A 23,058-nucleotide genomic window follows, 5' to 3' on the forward strand; every position below is an offset into this window, starting at 1 on the left:
AGTGATTAAAATCGAGGAAGCTCAAACAGTTGGAATTAGAGGAGCACAGATATCTGGAGGGTTGTGATCTGGAGGAGTTTAGAAAGATAGGGAGGGGTGAGGCCATGGAGGAATTTGAAAACAAGGATGAGAATTTTAAAATCAAGATGTTGCTTAACTGGAGCCAATGTAGGTCAGTGAGCAGAAAGGTAATGCGTGAATGGGACTTGCTGCAAGTTAGCAGAGAATTTTGAAGGACCAGGTTTACAGTAGGGCGGGGGTGGGGGGGAGGTAGAGTGTTGGAGGCAGGTCAGGACTGCACTGGAATAGTCAAGCCTAGGGGTAACAACGGTACAGACAAGGGTGATATTAGAGAGGCTCTTTGTGATGGTACAGATGTGCGATTGAAAGCTCATCTCAGAGGAAACTATGACACCAAGGTTGTAAACAGTCTGGTTCAGCCTCAAACCATTGCTAGGGAAAGGAAGGTAGCCAACAGTGAGGGGGCCCAATTGTGGCAGGGATTTAAGCCAAATATTTAATTGGAGGAAATTTCTGCTCATCCAGCATTGGATGTTGAACAAGCAGTCTGACAACTTCTGACACCTTAAAGACAATGGAGGGGTTGAGAGAGGTGGTGGTGAATTAGAGCTGGATGTCATCGGCATCAATGTGGAAACTGATATTGTGTGATTGGACACTGTTTCTAAGAAAATAATAACATAGGAGATAGGAGCAGGAGTGGACCATTCAGTCACTTGAGACTGCTCCATCATTCATTACAATCATGGCTGCTTTTCTACCTCAACCTCACTCACTCCCGCTGTCTCTTGATTCCCTGAGAGATCATAAATCTATCCCTTGAATATATTCAATGATGGAGCATCCACAACCCTACGGTAGAGGATTCCAAAGGCTCTCAACCCTCTGAATGAAGAAATTTCTCCTTATCTCAGTCCTAAATGATTGTCACCTTCTCCTGAAACTATGCCCCCCCCGTGTTCCAGATTCCCCAGCCGGGGGAAACAACCTCTCAGCATCTACCCTCTCAAGCCCCTTCAGAATCTTGTATGTTTCAATGTGTTTGCCTCTCATTTTTCTAAACTGCGGAGAATATAAACCCCATTTACTCAGCATCACATCACAGGACAATCCCCACATCCCAGGGATCAATTTAGTGAACATTCGCTGTACTGCCTCCAATGTAAGTGCATGCTTCCTTAGATGTGGAGACTAAAACTGCACATAGTATTCCAGATGTGGTCTCACCAAAACCCTACATAATTGTAGCAAGACTTCTTTTTCCTGTACTCCAATCCCCTTGCAATAAAGACCGACATGCCATTTGCCTTCCTAATCACTTACTGCACCTGCAAGCTAGGTTTCTGTGTTCCTTGTGCGAGCAATCCCAAGCCTCTTTGAACATCAACATTTACAAGTTTCGCACCTTTTAAAAAATATTCTGCTTTTCTATTCTTACAAGCAAAGTGAATAATCTCACACTTCCCCACATTATACTCCATCCTCCCACTTGTTGCCCACTCACTCAGGATTATAGGAGCAGGAGTCGGCTATTTGGCCCCGTGAGCCTGCTCTGCCATTCAGTGAGATCATGCTTGATCTGTCTAAACTCCTGCCTGTTCTCCATAACCCTTAGCTCCTATCTAATTCAGCCTTGAATATATTCAATGACCCAGCCTCCGCTGCTGTCTGTGGAAGGGAATTCCAACGACCCTCTGAGAAGAAATTTTTCCTCATCTCTATCTTAAATGGGAGATCCCTTATTTTTAAACTGTGTCCCCTAATTCTAGATTCCCCCATGAGGGGGAAACATCCTCTCAGCATCCGCCTTGTCAAGCCCCCTCAGATTCTTATATGTTTCCGTAAGACCAACTCTCATTCTTCTAAACTCCAACGTTTCCTCATAAAACAACCCCTTCATCCTGGGAATCAGAACTAGTGAACCTTCTCTGAACTGCTTCCAATGCAAGTACATACCTCCTTAACTAAGGAGGCCAAAACTGTACACAGTACTCCAGGTGTAGTCTCACCAATACACTGTACAGCTGTCAACTACCTTTATATTCCATCTCCCTTGCAATAAAGGCCAACATTCCGTGTGCTTTCCCAATTACTTGCTGCACCGGCGTGCTGACTATGTATGATTTATATACAAGGACACCCAGATCCCTCAGTACCTCAGCTTTCTGCAGTCTCTCACCATTCACATAATATTCTGATTTTCTATTCTTCCTGCCAAAGTAGGCGATCTCACATTTTCTCACATTATACCCCATCTGCCAAATTTCTGCCGACTCACTTAACCTATGAACCTATCTACGTCTCTTTGTAGCATCTGTGCGTCCTCCTCACGGTTTCCTTTCCCACCTAACTTTGTATCGTTGGCAAACCTGGACACGTTATTTTCTGTCTCTTCATCTAAGCCATTAATATAGAATGTAAATAGCTGAGGCTCCAGCACTGATTCTTGCAGCACTCTCCTAGTTAACAACTGATATCTACAACATGCTAGTTACAGGCTGACAACTTAAAAATGCCCAATTTATCCCTACCCTCTGCTTCCTGTCCATAAATCCTCCATCCACACTGACATATTACACCCAAATTCATGAGCCCTTTTCTTGGATGTTAACCTTCTGTGCGTCAGCTTATCAACTGCATTATGGAAATCCAGGTATAATACATAAGACCATAAGACATAGGAGCAGAAATTAGGCCATTCGGCCCATCAGGTCTGCTCCGCCATTCAATCATGGCTGATAAGTTTCTCAACCCCATTCTCCCACCTTCTCCACGTAACCTTTGATCCCTTTACCAATCAAGAACCTACTATCTCGGTCTTAAATACACTCAATGACCTGGCCTCCACAGCCTTCTGTGGCAATGAATTCCATAGATTCACCACTCTCTGGCTAAAGAAGTTTCTCCTCATCTCTGTTCTAAAAGGTCTTCCCTTTACTCTGAGGCTGTGCCCTCAGGTCCTAGTCTCTCCTACTAATGGAAATATCTTCCCCATGTCCACTCTATCCAGGCCTTTCAGTATTCTGTAAATTTCAATCAGATCCCCCCTCATCCTTCCAAACTCCATCGAGTAGAGACCCAGAGTCATCAAACATTCCTCATATGTTAAGCCTTTCATTCCTGGGATCGTTCTCGTGAACCTCCTCTGGACCCTCTCCAGGGCCAGAACATCCTTCCTGAGATACGGGGCCCAAAATTGCTCACAATATTCTAAATATGGTCTGACCAAAGCCTGATAAAGCCTCAGCAGCACATCCCTGCTTTTATATTCTAGTCCTCTCAAAATAAATGCCAACATTGCATTTGCCTTCCTAACAACCGACTCAACCTGCAAGTTAACAAAAGAGAATCCTGGACTAGGGATCCCAAGTCCCTTTGCACTCCAGATTTCTGAATTCTCTCCCCATTTAGAAAATAGTCTATGCCTCTATTCTTCCTACCAAAGTGCATGACCTCACACTTGCCCACGTTGTATTCCATCTGCCACTTCTTTGCCCATTCTCCTAACCTGTCTAAATCCTTCTGCAGCCTCCCTGCCTCCTCAATACTACCTGTCCCTCCACCTATCTTTGTATCTGCAAACTTAGCCAGGATGCCCTCAGTTCCTTCATCTAGATAATTAATGTATAAAGTCAAAAGTTGTGGTCCCAACACTGACACCTGCGGAACTCCAGTAGTCACCGGCCGCCATCCTGAGAAGGACCCCCTTATCCCCACTCTCTGCCTCCTGCCAGAAAGCCAATCTTCTATCCATGCCAGTACCTTGCCTCTAACACCATGGGCTCTTATCTTACTGAGCAGCCTCCTGTGCGGCACCTTGTCAAAGACCTTCTGGAAGTCCAAGTAGATAACATCTATTGGCTCTCCTTTGTCTAACCTACTCGTTACCTCCTCAAAGAATTCTAACAGATTTGTCAGGCATGACCTCCCCTTGATGAAACCATGCTGACTTTGCCCTATTTTACCAGGCATTTCCAAGTATTCTGAAATCTCATCCTTAATAATGGACTCTAAAATCTTACCAACGACTGAAGTCAGGCTAATCAGCCTGTAATTTCCCTTCTTTTGCCTCACTCCTTTCTTAAACAGGGGAGTTACATTAGCGATTTTCCAGTCCTCTGGGACCCTCCCTGACTCCAGTGATTCCTGAAAGATCACCTCTAATGCCTCCACTATCTCTTCAGCTATCTCCTTCAGAACTCTGGAGTGTAATCCATTTGGCCCAGGTGATTTATCCACCTTCAGACTTTTCAGTTTTCCTAGCACCTTCTCCTTGGTAATGGCCACCTTACTCACCTCTGCCCCCCGACTCTCTTGAACTTTGGGGATGTCACTCGTGTCTTCCACTGTGAAGACTGATGCAAAGTACCTATTCAGTTCCTCCGCCATTTCTTTGTTCCCCACTACTACTTCTCCAGCGTCATTTTCCAGTGGCCCAATGTCCACTTTTGCCTCTCTCTTACCCTTTATATATATAAAAAAAACTCTTGCAATCTTCTTTTATATTACTGGCTAATTTACCCTCATATTTAATATTCTCCCTCCTTATTTCTTTTTTAGTTGTCCTCTGTTGGTCTTTGTAGGCTTCCCAATCCCCTGGTTTCCCACTGCTCTTCACCGCATTGTATGCTTTCTCATTAGCTATTATGCTGTCCCTGACTTCCCTTGTCAGCCGTGGTTGCCTCGTCCTCCCTTTAGTGTGCTTCTTCTTCCTAGGGAAGAATTTTTGCTGTGTCTCCCAAATTACTCCCAGAAACTCCTGCCATTGCTGTTCCACTGTCTTTCCTGCTAGGCTCATCTCCCAGTCAATTCTGGCCAGCTCCTCCCTCATGCCCCTGTAGTTGCCTTTATTCAACTGTAAAATCATTACATCTGATTCCAGCTTTTTCCTCTCAAATTGCAGGATAAATTCTATCATATTATGGTCACTTCCTCCTAAGGGTTCCTTCACCTTAAGCTCCCTTATCAAATCTGCCTCATTACACATCACTAAATCTAGAATTGCCTGTTCCCTAGTGGGCTCCACCACAAGCTGCTCCAAAAAGCCATCTCGTAGACATTCCACAAATTCCTTTTCTTGGGATCCACTACCAACCTGATTTTCCCAGTCTACCTGCATATTGAAATCCCCCATGATCACTGTAACCTTGCCTTTCTTACCCGCTTTTTCTATCTCCTGGTGTATCTTGTGCCCCACATCTACTGGCTTCCCTTTATCTACCCCATTGGTTACATTCTGAAGAAACTCTTTATAAATTTGTCAGATACAATTTCTCTTGCCTCAGAAAATCCTAGTATGATCGGACAAAGTGCTTTTTTAAGACTTCCTTCAAAATAGATTCCAGCATTTTTCTGACCACTAACTGTCCCTTTAGTTCCCTATTTTCTCCATCTCTCCTTCCTTGACTAGTGATGTTACATTTGCTAACTGCCAATCTTCTAGAACCTAGGAAATTCTGGAAAATCATAATCATAGCATCTATTATCTCCACAGCTATCTTTTGTAGAGCCCCAGGATATAGGCCATCAGGTCCTGGGATTTGTTGGCTTTTAATCCCTAAAGTTTCTTGAATATTTTTTCTCTGCTGATATTAATTACATTCAAGCTCCTCACTCTTATTAGGCCCTTCGTTAACCTTTATTTCTGGTATGTAATTTGTATTTTCTATTTTGAAGACAAATGCAAAATATTTGTTCATCGTCTGTGCCATTTCCTTATTCCCCATGATTATTTTCCCTGTCTCTATCTCTAAAGGGACCAACATTTCCTTTAGATACTCTTCTTTTTATATACTTGTAAAAACTCTTACAATCTGTTTTTTATATTCTCTCATATTCTATCTTTTCCCTGAGGCTTACTACTATTCATTATTCCTGATTCATTACACAACACTAGATCTTAAATAGCTTTATCCAAAAATAGCTCCACGATATATTGTTCTAGAAGCTCTAATGAAAGCATTCTATAAACTCATCTTCCAGATTACCTTTGCCAATTTGATTTGACTATTCTATTTGAAGATTAAAGTCCCCTACAATCTTAAAATTATCTTTGTTACAAACTCCAATTATTTCTTCCTTAATGCTTTGTCCAATGGTATAACTACTGTTAGGGGGCCTAAAAACTACTCCCACCAGGGTTTTATGACACTTGCTATTTGTAATCTGCACCCATACTGATTCTACTTCATGATCTCCGTGCCAAGATTCTTTCTTACCAATGTTATCTTTTACAACCTGGCAAACTCTCCTTCCTTTTCTATTCTGTCTGTCCTTTTGAAATGTAATTATTTTCCCACCTTGGTTACCTGTAACCATGTCTCTGTAATGGTGCTTAGATCCAGACCATTTATCTCTATTTATGCTGCTAATGCATCTATCTCATCCGAATGTTTTGTGCATTCAGACAAAGAACCTTTCAATTGTTTTTTTAATTATTATTCTCTGCATGGACCTTATTTATTGGTGCACTATTACCATTAAACTCTTTAACCCCTCCTGCTCGTCTTTACCCCTATTGCTACACTGTTCTAATGCCTTGACTTCTCGTTTTTTCTAAATCTCCCTTTACTTGACCCTTCCCTGTCTCTTTTAGTTTAAAGCTCTATCCACAGCCCTAGTTATATGATTTGCCAGGACATTGAATCCAGCCTGGTTTAAGCAGACCCCATCCTATGGACCAGCCCCCTCTTACCCAAGTACAGGTGCTAGTTTCAAATCCCATTTTCCCCACACCACTCAGTCATGCATTTAATTCTCTAATCTGCTTGACCCTATGCAATTGGTGTGTGGCATAGATAACAATCTGGAGATTATCACCTTTTAATTTGGAGTCCAACTCGTCCAGCTCTCTGAGCTGGGCATCATTCCTAGTTCTACCTATGTCACTAGTTCCTACTTGGACCACAATAGCTGGATCTCCCCATCCGACTCCAAATTTGTCTCCAGGAGCAAGGAAATGGCCTTAACCCTGGAACCAGGCAGGCACCTTTAGAACTACACCCCTGCCCCCGCTGATACTGTCCCCTATCACTACCACATTCCCTTTCACTCCTCTCCTTGAATGGCCTTCTGCACCATGGAGCTATGGTCAATATGTTGCAATCCTTGTTCCCATCCATACACTTACCTCTTACCTGTTGGTCAATGCCAAAGGTTGAGGTTCCTCCATCATTACAACCTGGATCCCCATACCTGCCTGACTCGCTGTCCCTGACCATACAGCAACTCTAAAGTTCTATCTTGTCTAAGGGGTGTGACCATCCTTTGGAACAAAGTGTGCAGATAACTCTCACAGTCTCTGATGCCTCACTATGTCTGCAACTTGGGCTCCAGCTCAACAATATTGAGCCAAAGTTGCTCAAGCTGCAGATATGGTTGTCCGGGATTGCAATGTTTTCCATAAACCCCAAATGTTGTCCTTACAGCACACCATCATGTCTGTCTAATCTTATTTATTTGATTTGTTAACTAGTTGTTAGAAGTGACAGCAATTTACAGTCTCCTAGCTTGGAGACAAAAAAGAAACACCACTGGAGGCAAGACAAAAGAATTTAAAAAGCATTAGCTCCTTCCCCCTCTGCACCAAATTCCCACTGGCACCAAGTTTCTAACATCAGCACTTGGTCTTTTTTTTATTCATTCATGGGATGCCAGCATTGCTGGCTAGGCCAGTGCTTATTGCCCATCCCTAATTGCCCTTGTTCAGAGGGCAGTGAAGAGTCAAACACATTGCTGTGGGTCTGTAGGCCAGACCAGATAAGGACAGTAGATTTCATTCTCTAAAGGACATTAGTGAACCAGATGGGTTTTTATGATAATTGGCAATGGTTTTGCAGTCATCATTAGATTTTTAATCCCAGATTTTAAGTAGATTCAAATTTCACCATCTGCTGTGGTGGGATTTGAACCTGAATATCCCAGGGAATTACTCTGGGTCCCTGGATTACTAGGTCCAGTGACAATACCACTATGCCTACGCCACCACCACTGCCTCCGCCTCCTCCTCATCCTCCCCTCACATACTTGGTTTCTGATCACTGTGGTTGTTTTCCTGCCTGTGAAACTCCCTCTGTCAGTGGACCTTCACACATCGCTTCTCCTGCCTGTGCGAGTTTCACGCAATCTACAGTACAGAATGGAAGCTACTCCCTGCTACAACTTCTATGCTTCCAACAAGTCCAAAGACCAATCAATGAGCTATTTGTCTTCATGATAGTTTATTTCAGCTACACTGTGGTTATAATACATGTACAAATCTAGGGAGCCGATGCTGTTCTGAAACAGAAATGTGGAAAACGTAACCTCGCCTGGATTATATTGTTCTGAAAGCCATAAAGTAATGTTTTTTTGTTACCAAAGTTGAACTTGATAAGATTTTAAAAAATTTTTGCACAGGACATCCCTAATTGCCCTTGAGAAGGTAGTGGTGAGCTGCCTTCTTGAACCGCTGCAGTCCATGTGGTGTAGGTACATCCACAGTGCTGTTAGGGAGGGAGTTCCAGGATTTTTACCCAGCAACAGTGAAGGAACGGCAATATATTTCCAAGTCAGGATGGTGAGTGGCTTGGAGGGGAACCTCCAGGTGGTGGTATTCCCACGTATCTGTTTCCTTTCTCGTACTAGAGATCACAGGTTTGGAAGGTGTTGGCAAAGGAGACTTGGTGAGTTGCTGCAGTGCATCTTGTAGGTGGTTCACACTGCTGCCACTGTTCCTCGGTGATGGGGGGAGTGGGTGCTTAAGGTGGTGGATGAAATGCAGTCAAATGGGTTGCTTTGTCCTGGATGGTGTCCAGCTTCTTGAGTGATGTTGGAGCTACACTCATCCAGGCAAGTGGAGAGTATTCCATCACACTCCTGATTTGTGCCTTGTAGATGGTAAAAAGGCTGATCATACTAAACGTCGGCCCAGAGACAGGATCATGTGATCTGGCTGACATCAGGAAAGAAACCCAAATTGAAGCCTACTGAAATTCAAGTGACATCTTTTACGCCTTGACACAGGAGGGACAGCTACTTTTTGGACACAGAGAGAAAGGCAGGGAGAGAGACAGAGGGAGAGGCCAAGAGAAAAGGAATCATTGGTGTATAGAGAAGCAGCAGCTACTGCTATGAAGAACTGGTTGAACTGTTTTTGTCATAACTGCTAAGCAGGATACTTGTAAAAATTGAAAGGGGACAGGACCGATAGAATTCTTGTAGGTTCAAGGACCAAGGAGTCTCTGAGGTGGGTCTAACAGGTGGAAGTCAGATCTGGGAAAATCAGGCTGAATGGAATAATTTTTGTTTTGAGGACACCAGAAGATTTGAGCTGTTGGGGCATGGCGAAGTGAGCCTGCTGGAAATCTGGATTAACTTGTGACTTAAACCTGATTTGCCACACATCTGCCAGAAACATAGTGTAAAGTAAAATCATTCCATAAGGCTTATTGCGGAAGCGTTAATTAATCTGAAAATACCTTTCTTTTAGTGTGGTATATTAGTTTCCTATTGAGTAATATTTAGAATGAGTTGGTTTGTTACAGTAAAAGTCTTAACGTGTGAAATTCTGTCCTTTGGTTAATTCCGTTGGATGCTGTGAAATTCATCTTTTTTTCAAAGTTATTGATCTCTACGGGGACGGTAACAGTATTAATTGAGTTCGTTTATACCTTGTATATCAAGCAATTCAAGAATTTTTGGATGCAGTGATTTGACAGATTCCACATAACAGGAAAAATTAAGCATCTTAAACCTGGTGAGGTTCATAGCTGAAGATTAAGTTGCAGTGGGCTGAGAAGCAGAACTGTTATCCTGCACAGCCCCTAATATTTCAAAATGGGACAGCCTGGCTGGAACCATGCCCTGCTCAAAATTAATTTTAAGAAAATTGGCACCTTCAACCTAGCACAACGTCAGAGATAAAACTTTAATGTTAGTAATGCTGCTAATGCCGGTGCCTGATTCAGGAACGCTGTCTGTCCCTTCAACACAGTCTCATTCTCCATGCATAAAGCAAACAGTCTGGGCTTCAGAAAAAGCCCGACTCAGCACCAATTACCCAAGCGTCAAGCCTGCAAACCAACAGCTCTTTACATTGAGCAGGTCCCCGCGGCACAAAATATTTACCATATTTTCTTTTAAAGGGAAAGGTGTTGCTGGTAAAAATATTTGCATTTACATTGTGTCTTTCAAGAGGTCAGTAGGGCAGTACCTCTAGTGTAAAAGAATGTCCCAAGGAACGTCACAGGGGCATTAAAAACAAAGTTCCACACTGAGTCATGTGACATAGGCACAGAATTTACAGCACAGAATCAGGCCATCAACCCAACCAGCCTGTGCTGGTGTATATGCTCCTTGCAGTATCTTCAAGAATGTTGTTACTACCTCAAAGGGTGCTTTCTCTCTCAATACACACAACAGGAGTGATCCAGCTGGGCTCACTAAAGCAAGCAAAGGGCATGTTTCTGCTCCAACTGCTGGTCCTAGAGGACTGGTAAAGACTGCAGCCGATTAGTCAAAATAAACCACTCAGGGAGAAGATAAAAGCAAAATACTGCGGATGCTGGAAATCTGAAAAAAAAACAGAAAATGCTGGAAAAACTCAGCAGGTCCAACAGCATCTGTCTGTACAGACTCGAAACATCAATTCTGTTTCTCTTGCCACAGATGCTGCTAGACCTGCTGTGTTTTTCCAGCATTTCCTGTTTCAATCAAGGAGAAAGCTTGTTCCAGTCCTCCAGGCCTAGGAACCTCAAGCAGCTCGGAGGACTGAAGTGGTTTACCATCATCACTGGCAAGAGCTTCACAAGCCCAACCAATGAAACTCGTGGGCTGGTTTGTGGCGTGTAACTGTCCCTTAAGCATCTTTGTATTATAATTAACATTAATGATAATGGAGCCATGGCCAGAAAAGAGAAAGCTGAGGAGTGAGCCAATAGGGATCTTTAAAATTATAAAAACCCACCATCAACATCCTGAGGGTTACCATTGACCAGAAACTGAACTGGACTAGCCATATAAATACTGTGGCTACAAGAATAGGCCAGAGCCTGGGAACCCTGTGATGAGTAACTCGTCTCCTCACCCCTAAGCCAGTCCCCCATCTATAAGACACAAGTCAGGAGTGTGATAGAATTCTCCCCACTTGCCTGGATGAATGCAGCTCCAACAACACGCAAGAAGCTCAATACCCATCCAGGATAAAGCAGCTTACTTGACTAGCACCACATCCACAAACATTCACTCCCTCCACCACCGACGCACAGTAGCAGCAGTGTGTATCATCTACAAGATGCACTGCAGGAATTCATCAAGGGTCCTTCAATTGCATTTTCCAAACCCAATAACCACTACCACCTAGAAGGACAAGGACAGCAGATAGATGGGAACATCACCAACTGGAAATTCCCCTCCAAGTCACTCACCATCCTGACTTGGAAATATATCACTGTCCCTTCACTATCGCCGGGTCAAAACTCTGGAACTCCCTTCCTAACAGCTCTGTGGGTGTACCTACACCACATGGACTGCAGCGGTTCAAGAAGGCAGCTCACCACCACCTTCTCAAAGACAACTAGGGATGGGCAATAAATGCTGGCCCAGCCAGCGAAGTCCACATTCCATGAATGAATAAAAAATATATAGATGGGTTTGATAGGCCAGATGTAGTGCAGATGTTTCCCATTTCTGGGGAGGCCAAACTAAAAACCATAAATACAAGATTGTTCCTAATAATTCTTAGTGACTATGTATAACTTTAGGTTTATTTCTTATTTATATGTGTTAAGGTGCAGCATGATGTTAGTTTCATTTTGTTTGTGAGTTTGATGCCGGGAAATCTGGAGTGCCTCTGAACAAAACGCTCAGGTTTTCTGGATTTGTATACATGGATTTTTAATAAGGTTTTACGACCCTTGAAGTGAAGAGATGGGTTAAAAAGGGGCTAGAGGTTTAGTGATTTTGGGGAAAAAAATACAAAGTGGAAAAAACTGTGCTGTTGCCTAGCGACAAGGGTCTAGTAACACACAAAGAGACAGAAAAGAAGTTGAGAGTGTGTATGCCAGAGAGTAAAGATAGGAATTCTAAGCTCTCTGATAAGAAATACTGCAAGGCTGCTGGCATACTGAGTTTAGGGAACTTGTGTTTGCTCTGCAGTTGAAGTAATAGTGAGTTTAGAGTGCGGATTTGGGTGTCTCAAGGAGACACACCAGCTGGGGGGAAAAGCATCTAATAAATGGCTCTTAAATCCGTCAGAAGAAAGCCATTTGCAACTGGGCTAGCCTAAGCAAGAAGCCTTGGTGTAAAGATAGTGGTAAATCTTCACTGGGTTTTGTGTCTGCAAGGTATTGCTGGAATAAAAGGAAAGGGGTGTGAGTTTGAATCATTTTCTTGTGTTTGTATTGAGACTTTTCCAACTTTTTAATCTGCGTAATATCGTTTTCCTCCCTGTTTAATAAATGTTTTATTCTTTATGTTAAAAATTCAGCAAGACTCCTGTGAATTTGTTCAGTAACTTTTCTCTCTGTGGCTTTTTAAAAAGCAGTTAGAATCTATCAAGTCAGGTTTCACTTTGGGGTCTGATTTGTCCAGTATTAACATCACCTCGGATTGGAACAAAATCCAAGACGGTGTTCAAGGGAAAAAACCCTTTTACACAGTGGGTGGCTTGGATGTGGAACTTGCTCCAAGGAGTAGTTGAGGTGAATAGCAGATGTGTAATAAACAATTGGGAAAGAAAGAAATAGAAGGTAATGCCGTTAGCATTAGATAAGGAAATATTAAGCCAGAAGGCAAATAGTTTGCTAATGAGCTAGGTTGTAAGGAGAATCTTAAAGAGGGTAGAGAGGTACAGAGTTTTAGGGAGGAAATTACAGAGCACAGGATTGAGGCAGCAGAGTGATTAAAATCAGTTTTGCTCAAGAGGCCAGATTTAGAGCAGCATAGATATCTCAGAGGATTGCAGAGTAGGTGGAGATTACAGAGGGTCTAGGACATGGAAGAATTTGAAAACAAAGGTGAGAATTTTAAATCCAAGATGTTGCTTAACCAGAAGCCAACGTAAGTCAGGATTGATGCTGAGTAGCATCTGGTGTGATTCAGGATGTGGGTAGTAACATTTTGGATGATCTCAAGTTTATGGAGGGCAGAGCATAGGAGGCTGACTCAAAATATACTGGAATAGTCAAGGCTGCAGATAACAAAGATATGGATAAGGGCTTCAGCAGCAGAACAGCTGAGGCAGGGGTAGAGTGCAGTGATGTTTCAGAGGTGGAAATGTGCAGTCTTAATGACATCGCAAACATGTGATTGAAAGCTCATCTTGGCGTGAATTGTGACACAAAGGCCTGGATTTTTGCAATGACAAAGAGCCTCCCCCATCATTGCAAAATGGCGGAAGAGGCTGAAAATCACAAGTCCCACCCCCAGATATGGCCTCTACCATTTTCGCAGGGGTAGGAATGAGCCAGGCTCAGGATTTGCGCATTCAAATTTCGCTGAGCCAGCTGCCTCCACCCATGTCTAATAATGGTGACCCAGGTGCATGAAACACACTGTTTGCAGATTGGACCATGTAGGACCAGGTCTGAAGTTTGTACTGTCCTTTGGAGAGGTGGAATACCCTTTTGGACAGGTAGGGTACCTCTTTGGATATGGTCCCTGGACACCTTTGGTGGGAGCTTAGTGATTTGCCCCTGCGAATTCTAAAAGACATATATCCACAGACATGGAAGGCCAAAGCAAAACCTACTGCTAGGCAACCTTTGGCCTACAATGACTCACTAATTCCATGTGCAGGTTCCATAGTCCTGGACTCCAAGTACAATCTGGGTGTCACAGATGTTCTACATCGTAAAGACTTAATACCCACAATTATAGGTCTGCTGGAATGCCATGACCTTACCCTAGTAACAATCCAGAGAACCAGGCAGGCAGTACAAGGCACCTGAAGTGCTGCAGCCCTCATGGCTACAGACCAGGTGTTGCAGAAATGGATTAGAATGTACAGCTACTTTTTTTTTCAACTTGCACAGACGCAATGGGCTGAATGGTCTCCATGTCGTAATTTTCCTATGGGTCTATGGGTCTCTTGATAAAGATTCAAGGTTACAATTATAACATTTGATACAAGCCAGATAACTTGGTGAGAGTGACTGCCCTTGATATCAAGGCCATATTTGACCAAGTGTGGCATCAAGGAGTCCGAGCAAAACTGGGGTCAATGGCAGTCAGGGAGAAAACTCTCCACTGGTTGGAGTCATGCCTAGCACAAAGGAAGGTGGTTGTGGTTGTTGGAGGTCAGTCATCTCAGCTGCAGGACATCCCTGCAGGAGTTCCTCAGGGTAATGTCCTCAGCCCAACCATCTTCAGCTGCTTCATCAATGACCTGCCTTCCATCATAAGGTCAGAAGTGGGGATGTTTGCTGATGATTGCACAATGTGCAGCATCATTCACGAGTCCTCAGACACTGAAGCAGTCCATGTCCAAATGCAGCAAGACCTGGACAATATCCAGGCTTGGGTTGACAAGTGGCAAGTAACATTTGCACCACACAAGTGTCAGGCAATGACCATCTCCAACAAGAGAGAATCTAACCATCGCCCCCTGATGTTCAATAGCATTATCATCACTGAATCCTCCACTATAAAGATCCTCAGGGTTACCATTGACCAGAAACTGAACTGGATGAGCCATATAAATACTGTGGACATAAGAGCAGGTCAGAGCCTAGGAATTGGTCTCATTGAGTGCTGTCTTGGACTTTGGTGAGTGAGCGAGTTCCCTGAAGAGGAAAGGAGGTGATCCTTTAATTTTCTACCTTTCCTCAGAAAGAAGAGCAGCGGCCTTGGTGAGTAGGGTTTGGTGAGTCCTTAATATTCCCTAACCTAGAGGAAGTAAAAGAAAGGGAGTAATTTAAAGGTAAGATATGGCAGGGCAGCTCAGTCATGTGGAATGCTCCTCCTGTGCAATGTGGGAAGTCAGGGACACTTTCAGTGCCCAGGGCGACCATGTGTGCAGGAAGTGTCTCCAGCTGCAACTACTTGAAATCCACATTTCGGGTCTGGAGCTGTACCTGGGGTCACTGTGGAGCATCCACAGAGCTGGGATCTTCATGCATAGCACATACAGTGAGGTGGTCATACCTCAGGTAAAGAGTGCACAGGCAGAAGGGGAACGGGTGACCGCCAGACAAAGTTAAGGCACTAGGTGGGTGGTGCAGGAGTCCCCTGGGGCAATCTCCCTCTCCAACAGATTTTCCATTTTGGACACTGCTGGGGAACTTGGGTTCTCAGGGGAATGCAGCAAGAGCCAAGTCCGTGGCACCACCAGTGGCTCAGCTGCGGGGTGGGGGGGGGGCAGTGATGTTGGTGGGGGGGGGGGGGGGGGGTAGTGTGGACAGAAAAGAGTGGGAGAGCAACAGTGATAGGGGGTCCTATTGCAAGGGGAACAGATAGATGTTTCTGTGGCCATAGACGTGACTCCAGGATGGCATGTTGTCTCCCTGGTGCCAGGGTCAAATAGACCAGTTGAATTCCTGGCTGGAGAGATGGTACAGGAGGGAGGGGTTTAGATTCCTGAGGCATTGGGACCAATTCTGGGGACGATGGGACCTGTACAATCTGGACAGGTTGCACCCCAGCAGGGCCCGGACCAATATCCTCCCTGGGGTATTTGCTAGTCCTGTGGGGGAGGGTTTAAACTAGAGTGGCAAGGGACGGGAACCTGAGCGGGGAGACACAAGAGAGGGAAGCAAAGATAGAAACGATAAACAGAAAAGTAAAAAGCAAAAGGGGAAAGCAGGGGAAACAAGGGCTAGTGGCAAATTGGGCCATAGTACAAAAAAATGTCTAAAAATGTTGAGAGGACAAGTCTAAAGGCACTATCTCTGAATGCATGGAGCATTTGCAATAAGGTAGATGAATTAACAGCAAAAATAGATGTAAACGGGTACATTATGATTACGATTGTGGAGACATGGCTGCAGGGCAACTGAATATCCAAGGATATTCAATATTTAGGAAAGACAGGCAAAAAGGAAAAGGAGATGGGGTGGCATTGTTAGTTAAGGATGAAATCAGTGCAATAGTGAGAGAGGATATTGGCCCAGAAAATCTAGATGTAGAATCAGTCTGGGTGGAGCTAAGAAACAACAAGGGGTGGAAAATATTAGTGGGAGTTGTCTATAGGCCTCCGAACAGTAGTGATAGGGTAGGGGACAGTATTAAACAGGAAATTAGACATGCATATAACAAGGGAACTACAGTAATCATGGGTAACTTTAATCTATATATAGACTGGGCACATCAAATTAGCAATAACACTGTGGTGGATGAATTCCTGGAGTGAAAACAAGATGGTTTTTTTGACCAGTATGTCAAGGAACCGACTAGGGAATAGGCTATCCTAGATTTGGTTTTGTGCAATGAAGAGGGGTTAATTAATAATCTTGTTGTGTGGGGTCCTTTAGGGAACAGTGACCATAACATGACAGAATTCCTCATTAGGCTGGTGAATGAAGTAGTCCAATCCGAAACTAGGATCCTAAGTCTAAACAAAGGAAACGATGAAGGTTTGAGGCATGGGCTGGCTAAGATAGATTGGGGGACTTTATTAGAAGGGCAATGGATAGACAACAGCTAATATTTAAGGACAAATGTTTGCATTGCAACAGTTTACACATTCCTTTCTGGCACGAAAACACAACAGGAAAAGTGGCCCAACCATGACTAACAAAAGAAATTAAGGATAGTATTAGATCCAAAGAAGAGTCATATAAAGTTGCTAGAAAAATTAGCAAGCCTGAGGATTGGGAACAGTTTAGAATTCAGCAAAGGAGGACCAAGAGATTGATTAAGAGGGGAAACATAGAGAATGAGAGTAAACTTGCAAGGAACATAAAAGCAGACTGTAAAAGCTTTGATAAGTATGTAAAAAGAAAAGGGTTGGTGAAGACAAATATAGACCCCTGATAGTCTAAAGCGGGAGAATTTAAAATATAGAACAAGAAAATGGCAGAGCAATTAAACAGCTACTTTACTTCTGTCTTCACGGAGGAAGACACAAATAGCTTAAATACAAGGATATGCAAGGAAATCAAGGGTCTAATGAGAAGGAGGAATTGAAGGAAATTATTAATACTAAAAAAATCAGTACTGGAGAAATTAATGGGACTGAAAGCCGATAAATCCCCAGGGCCTGATAATCTACATCCCAGGGTACAAAAGGAGGTGGCCATGGAAATAGTGGATGCGCTAGTTATCATCTTCCAAAATTCTGTAGATTCTGGAACAGTTCCAGCAGATTGGAGGCTGGCAAAGGTAACCCCACTATTTAAAAAAGGAGGGAGGGGGTAAAAACAGAATTACAGACCGGTTAGCCTAAGCTCAGTAGTAGGGAAATGCTAGAGTCTATTATAAAGCATGTGATAACAGGACATTTACAAAATATCAACGGGATTAGACAAAGTCAACATGGATTTATGAAAGGGAGGTCATATTTGACAAACCTACTGGAGTTTTTTGAGGATGTAACTAGCAGAATGGATAAGGGAGAATCAGTGGATGTGGTGTATTTGGATTTTCAGAAAGCTTTTGAATAAGAGGTTAGTGTGTAGAATTAAAGTACATGGGATTGGGGGTAATATATTGGCATGGATTGAGAATTGGTTAGCATACAGGGAACAGAAGAATAAATGGGTCTTTTTCAAAATGGCAGGCAGTGACTAGTGGGGTACTCCTCAAGGATCAGTGCTTGGGCCCCAACTATTCACAATATACATCAATGATTTGGATGAAGGAACCAAATGTAATTTTTCCAAGTTTGCTGATGACATTAAACTAGGTGGGAATGAGAGCAGTGAGGAGGATGTTAAGAGGCTTCAAGGTGATTTAGACAAGTTGAGTGAATGGGAAAATACATGGCAGATGCAGTATAATGTGGGTAAATGTGAAGTTATCCACTTTGGTAGGAAAAACAGAATAGAAGAGTATTATTCAAGTGGTGATAGATTGGGAAATTTTGATGTATGAAGGGATCTGGGTGTCCTTGTACACTAATGAGAGCAAGCATGCAGGTGCAGCAAGCAGTTAAGAAGGCAAGTGGTTTGTTGGCCTTCACTGCAAGAGGCCTTGAGTACAGGAGCAAGGATGTCTTAGCGCAGCTGTACAGGGTCTTGGTGAGACCACACCTGGAGTACTGCGTACAGCTTTGGTCTCCTTACGTAAGAAGATATGCTTGTATAGAGGGAGTGCAGTGAAGGTTCACCAGACTGATTCCTGGGATGGCAGAATTATCATATGAGGAAAGATTGGGCTGACTTAGGCCTGTATTCACTGGAGCATAGAAGAATGAGAGAGTAACTCATTGAAATGTATAAATTTCTGACAGGGATGGACAGACTTGATATAGGAACGATGTTTCCTCTGGCTCGATGGTCTAGAACAAGTGTTTAATCTCAGGATACAGGGTAGGCCATTTAGGGCTGCAATGAGGAAAAACCTGTGGAATTCTCTACCACAGCAGGCTGTGGAGGACAGGTCACTGAATATATTTAAGGAGGAAATAGATTTCTAGACTCAAGGGTTACGGGGAAAGAATGGGAGAGTGGCGTTGAGATATCAGAGGATGAGAGGATCAGCCATGATCATATTGAATAGTGGAGCAGCCTTGAAGGGCCAAATGACCTACTCCTGCTCCTAGTTTCTATGTTTCTCATTCTCCTGAGTAACTCACCTCCTGACTCCCTAAAGCTTGTCCCCCATCTACAAGGCACAAGTCAGGAGTGTGATTGAATACTCCCCACTTTGTTTAGAACCAAGGTCTTACGAAGTCATCGCACACAAAGGTGCAATGGTGATATGTAACCGAGGGAAAATCAGATCCATTCTACTCTTCAACCAACGTACAGCCCTATTGCATCCAGGACAAGATTACAAATGCAACCAGGACCAACATCCAAGAATGACAATCCCACAGATCACTGTGAGCAATTAAAGACACCACCAGACAAGGTTACCATTACAAGATCTGGGTGTACCACCAGATTACCTTTATGCTTTACAGACTCATAGATTCATCACTTCGATGCACTTATGTAATGGTAACTAAACATCAACAACATGTATTGGAAATAGTTATATTTCTTTGGAAGGGGAAAAAGTACCTTTAAAAAGCAAGGAGGATGTTGTGATATGCCTTTAAGGATTGCAGCATGACATCATGAGAAAGGAAGTGTGTCATGCAATCCACTTTCACTTTTGTTTTCAGCAGAGCACACACACACAGCTCTGCAGGTCTGATGTCTTCATGCTTTATATCCATATATACCGGCTCACATGTGCCTAATCTCAATACATGAACCCACAATGTGTTTACCATATCCCTTATGAATGATTGGTGTCTTTATATCACATAAAAACATGACAGTCAGCTGTCCCTTGGGGTTGTCAACAGTAAGCACGAACGTATATAAAAGTGCATAAATTCATTCACTGTCAAGCTCATTGGAGCTGTCAAAAGTGCCAAAATGAATTGTCAAAGGCAACCGTCAACAGGGTCAAAACGAACTTCAAAGGCAACTGTCATGCTGGCAAGGCATTTAAAATTCCTGCCCTTTAAAATGTTTGAAAAAATGTCTGCAGTGTTTTTTAAAAAGTCATTGCTTAGTATCTTGCTCAGTCTGTTGATATAAGCTTGTGGGCTGCAATTACTAGATTAGTGCTGCATGACTGATTTTACAACCTTCTCTCCTTGCAGTAGGCTGATTGACAGCCAAGTGGGTATGCACTCTTTGAAATAGGACTATGGATTTTAATGTTTGTTTCTATAAGGGATTAAGACATCGGAATGAAATATTTTTATTTGATGTAGTTGATGTAGGAATGTAAATGTAATGAATGCATTTTTTATGAATGAGAGTGCTTTTTTTAAATTAAAGTCTGGAATAGACACATGGGACCTTATTTTATTAAATCTCAATATGGTGCCTGAGGCCTGCCCATGGTGGATGCTTGGTGAGTGGGGATGGTAGGGTGTAAGGGCAAAGGGTGATTGATGGGTGGAGGGCAAGAGTTGGCACTAAGTTAGCATAGGAGCAATAAAAGGGCTATTCAGGTGGGTAGAGGGGCATAGGTTTGTATGGAGGGCATGAAGTGGCATGGGCATTATGTGGGGGGCATGGGAGGGGTAAGGCTGGAGGGCTGTTTTGTTTCTTTCTTTAAAAATCTTGCACACAGTGACAGAGCACAGAGACATTCCTTCTGCCCAGCCCCATCTCCACACCCTGCAGCCTCTGCACTCATCCAGAGGGCAGCAAGCCTGCTGACTCCTAGAGACTCCCCCCCACCCCCACCACCACCCCAAAACGAAAATCCGATCTTATCATGCACTCTCTCTCAGGTTGGGTTTGCAGAGCCAACTCTCTCAACTCTGGACGCCCAACTTGGGAGCAAAAATCGAGCCCCAAAATTGCAAACAATCTGCCTGAGACAGTTGTCGAGCTGGTGGGGGGGGGGGGGCGGCAGATGGGGATGGAGTCAGTGGTGAGGGTTATGGTGGTGATGCCCCAAAGCATTTTACAGCCAATAAAATATGTCTAAGTGTAGTCAACAGTTAACGTGCGCACAGCAAGGTCCTGCAAACAGCAATGCATTAATGACCAGAGAATCTGTTTTTAGGGAAGCGAGTTGAGGGATAAATATTGTTCAGGACACCAGAGGAAGGCCTCCCTGCTCTTACTTGAAATAGTGACCATGGGATTTTTACATCTACCCGACAAGGAAGGCAAGGCTTCAGTTTGAAGATTCATGAAGGAGCTCTACTCCTTCACTAGTCTCTTGACATAGGATGCATCTACATTTTAAGACTGTTGATGCAATGTTCACTTCTAAATGAATCGGCCGGTACTGATGAAGGAGACTCTGAGAGGATTCCTTTGGTTAGTGTAGCAGTGACAGGAAGCTGATTGCAATGATTCAATCTTGAAGTTCCCCAAAAGATGGGCACCAGTTTGGGATGTGAGAACATGATCCAGGACCTTGGTGAAGCAAAAAAAGAGGTTGTAGACTGGGTGGTAGGTTGTTAGGAAGGAGTGATCGAGTGTTAAGCTTTTTTTGGGAAGAGGGGCAATGAAAGCAGGTTTGAAGGAGAAAGGGACAGAACTTGGACAAAGAAATATTATCAGATAACATGGGTACCAGGAGGGAAGCTGGGTGGTCAGTTTAGTGGGAATAGGGAATAATCCTTGAACAGCTTTTAATTTTTCCTCCCTTATCTCTGTAAGCATCTTGTTTCATTCTCTGGACCAGCCATATAAATACTGTAGCTACAAAAGCAAGTCACAATTGGTGAAAGTAACTCACCTCCTGATTCCCCAAAGCCTGTCCACCATCTACAAGGCATAAGTCAGGAGTGTGATGGAATACTCCCCACTTGCCTGGATGAGTGCAGCTTCCACAACCCTCAGGAATATTGACACCATCCAGGACAAAGCAGCCCACTTGATTGGCACCCCTTCCACCATTGGTGCAGCGGGTCTGCAGGCTGCATAATCTACCAGGCACACTGCAGCAACTCACCAAGGCTCTTTCAACAGCACCTTCCAAATCCCAATCTCCACCACCTAGAAGGACAAGGGCAGCAGACACATGGGAACACCACCACCTACAAGTTCCCTCCAAGCCACTCACCATCCTGACTTGGAAATATATCACCGTTCCTTCACTGTCGCTGGGTCAGAATCCTGGAACTCCCTCCCTAATAACACAGAATTTAGCTATGCCACATTGACACAGTTCAAGAGAGCAGATCACCACCTGGAGGGCAAATTAGGGATGGGCAATAAATACTGGGTATTGCCAATGATGCTCACATCCATTGAAAGAAATTAAAAAGAGCTCTACTCCTTCACTAGTCTCTTGACATAGGATGCATCTACATTTTAAGACTGTTGATTCAATGTTCACTTGTAAATGAATCTCAACTTACTTTAGTCCAATGCTGGGAAGACTATTGTGTCCTCCAGCCCCTATACAAACTTCACATCCCTAGCATTGATTCCAAATTCCTCCTTGGCCACTGTCTTACACGGAGATTCACAACCCGACTTCTGTCCATCTATGAAATGTGCTTCAGATACCAGTTCCTCAATCACATCATCTTAATGCAGCCCTGCCAGCACCGAAATATGGCGAGCTGGAGTGGAAGCCACCTGGGTGCTACATACACTGAGTGATACATTCCAACAGGTTACTGTCCAGATAGACAGACTTACAAATATCTCTCCAAGTTCAGCACCTCTTCAATCTTCTGGTCCCACTCACTCCGTGCACGTGTCCCAAGGAAATATAGATTTTACTGTTAGCTAATGTTGGCAGCAAAACTTATTTTGTTCAGTTACCGAAGAAATTGGGGCAGGAGCCACACCAAAACACAACGTTGCATCACATGTTATGACCACTGCAATTGGAAGGTAACTCTCCTCCCGACAACCTCTTCCCACACTCCCCTCACCTGCCTCCCCCTCGCCCCACCTCTCTCCTCCCCCACCCCTACCCTCCCTATCCCTCACTCCCCACCCTCCACCGCCCCACCTCCCAGCCTCCCCACCTCTCCCCACCACCTTCCCCTCCCCCCTCCCCACACCCCCACCCCTGCCCATCTCCCTTTCCACCTCCCTCACCCCATTCACACCACTCCGCACACCCCACCCCCACCATCGCCCTCCCCTCCCCATCTCTCCCTTCAACCACACCCCCTCCACTCCCAACCCCTCACCACCAACCCAACGCCACTTCCCTCACACCCCCCCTCCCAGACACAGAAAAGAAGCAAACTCCAGCAATGCATCCCCCGCACAGACAGAAATCCCTTTAAACACTGACTCTGCCGAGCTCCCTCAGGGTCACACCAAAATTATAGCTTTTTTAAAAAAGCCACGCAAGTTGTAAATAAAAACACACACTTGAAAGGAAATGGCGAAGTGGGGGTGGGGGTTAAAGAGGTCTGGGGGCTTCAGGCAGATGTACAGAGCAGCCTAGTCCGGCTCCGGCTGCCAGTCC

At 44.0% G+C, this 23,058-nt stretch overlaps 1 protein-coding gene across 1 annotated transcript in view; it reads right to left on the reverse strand.

Moving 5' to 3' along the window:
* LOC121276960 (growth hormone receptor-like) overlaps positions 1 to 23,058 on the reverse strand; it is a 184,776-nt gene that overhangs the window by 160,702 nt on the left and 1,016 nt on the right. The window lies entirely within an intron of this gene.

This window comes from Carcharodon carcharias, chromosome 4 (genome assembly GCF_017639515.1).
Source record: "Carcharodon carcharias isolate sCarCar2 chromosome 4, sCarCar2.pri, whole genome shotgun sequence".
Taxonomy (NCBI): domain Eukaryota; kingdom Metazoa; phylum Chordata; class Chondrichthyes; order Lamniformes; family Lamnidae; genus Carcharodon; species Carcharodon carcharias.